Here is a 2,458-nt window from a genome sequence, read left to right as displayed (position 1 = left end):
GTTTTATTATGGAATAAATACATCCCTTTACACAATATCAGCTTTATTTATCCACGAATTATGTGAGTTGTCCATTCCTAACCATTTCACGTATACTTCGTTGCCTCGTTTACGTAATACTTTCTCCACAAGATAGACGTCCGGATTGGACACTCGTTGCAGTTCGTATTCGTAAAAACCACCGGCTATCGGCTTTCTTCGATAATCTCTCAGCAGATACGTTGCAGGATTCGTACGTTGCACTTTGGCGATATGGAAGATCTCGGTGGACCAATTTGGTGTGTATCCTTTTTCAAAAATCGTCTTAAATTTACTAACACGTACTGGATCTCCTATCTTGAATTTCGTCGGGGGAGCAATTTTCACGTGACTGTACACCGTCGACGTTTTGCAACGGGAAGTGTGACGTCTATCGGACGCATTCTAATGGTTCGATGTCTACGGCGAATATAATCTGACAGTAGACGCGACAATTCGTCGATCCATTTGTACGTGCCGTTCAACGTAAATACTTTCCACATGTTATTTTTGAGAGTTGAATCGTTCCACTACAAACGCTTTCATTACTGAATACGTCGAATAATGATTTACATTGTATTTCTGTAAAAGTTTCTGCACAGTGGCGTTGTAGAATTCCTTTCCTTGATCCGTCTGTAGATTCCGCGGATATCGTTTGTCCTCGCGAAATATTTTGGAGAACGCCGCGGTAACGTCGCTTCCGCTCTTAGTCTTGAGTGATAATGCCCATGCGTACTTACTCAAAACATCGATAACAGTTAAAATGTAGTTACAACCTTTATTCAATCTTGCGTAAGGGCGCATCTCAACTACATCTACCTGCCATAAATCGTCACGACCACGCACGACGACTCGTCGTCGTGGAAAGTTTCTCCGCGCGGGTGCATGAAGCTCCTCCGCGACTCTCCGTTTCTCGACACTCATCACTTGACGTTATAACATTTACGCGTGTCTTTTAAATAATCCTCTCCTATCATTTTCACGTTAATCACGTCTGTTTTGTATCGTGCGAGACTTTGATTTACCAACATGTTATCCAATTCATACGTTCCTTATTACTGTTGCTCAATCAACGATTCAATTTATGATAAATCCAGCCTCGCGAAGTTCCTCGAGTATCGACAGTATTTCGTTGTCGTGAGCGTTATTGCCAGCTGTACGAGAGGCATCGAGCAACTGAAGACGGTCCACCAACTCATTCGGATCGTCCCAATGAACGTAATCGACTTTGTCGTCGGTAACTCTCATAGTCGTCGGTACACCTGCACCCAAACTCATAGTTCGGTGTGCAGATACGAGTGGACCGATAATATACTTATATTTGTTGTAAATCCATGTAATGTTGCCGCCTCACTCACGGAAGGCAGAAAGAAGACGCCGCCGAGGAAGCAAGAAGCCACCGAAGGAGATCCCGATTGTGTCCTCGGGGAGCGTGGTACACGCATGTCGTATTGTTTTGTAACCTCTGATAATTTGGATATTATTTGGTGATTGTCGCACCTTTATTGCAAACGACTCGGAAAGAGACGTGATAAGGGACCGTCTCAGCGCGGCCCGAACATTGGCAGCCGCCACCACTTCTGGGGAGAGCGAGAGAAGACCGCTGATCAAGACAGAAAGCCTCGGCCAGCTAATTTGGAAAAGCGCGCCGAGCACTCAAAGGATACGCAACCCACAGGACTCACTGTAATTAGTCGCGGGGTTGCGCGGCTCCGATAGACCAATTAGAACAAGGAGCGACCCGATAAGAGAGGGTCTAGCGGCCTGCGTGGATCCGCGAATGCTCCCGATCATCACTTGCGCGGTAATCGAGCCTGTGTAAGGAGGACGCAGGATCTTCGTAGCTGTACCGAGCTAATTCTTTGCCGTTGCCGGAGACAGTGAAAAACTACCGGAAGGATCGACGAGGAAGTATCCAGTGGTGAGGCGGGCGTCATCTTATAATTTCTGTAAAATCACCGATCGCGGTAGGTGACATATGTCTCGAGCGGAGCACACGTTAGGCTTTACTCCGATTTTTCGTTGCCGATTCCGGATCGGTCGCCTACAGGCGTTTCGAGTCAGCGTTGCCGTGAATACGTGCCCTCCGCTCAGACGTTCTACTTTGAGAATGTATAATAGTGTAGTTGCTCGCCCTCGTTGCCGCCAAGTCGTTTGTGTAATTGTTAATTATAGAGAATTCTTTAAAGTCTGGCGTTATTGCGAGTAGGATACCTAGGTATATTCTAAGCCGATTAGAACTCACCACGGCTGTGGTATAGCCAATGGCGTTGCTCCTTTTTGTTTGTGTGCGTGCGAGTTTGCGTGTGTGCGTGTGTAGGTAAAAAGTGCGTGAAATCGACGAAGGTCGCACCTCGCTGGTAGGGGCGCCCGGGCGCGGTCGCCATGGCGACGTCGCGGGCGCCGTCGCCGCGGCGAGCGCGTGGCGAGCGCGCGAAGC

This window comes from Cyphomyrmex costatus, unplaced genomic scaffold, assembly GCF_001594065.2.
Source record: "Cyphomyrmex costatus isolate MS0001 unplaced genomic scaffold, Ccosl1.0 scaffold975, whole genome shotgun sequence".
Classification (NCBI taxonomy): Eukaryota; Metazoa; Arthropoda; class Insecta; order Hymenoptera; family Formicidae; genus Cyphomyrmex; species Cyphomyrmex costatus.
Note: the sequence above shows the minus strand (reverse complement) of the source record.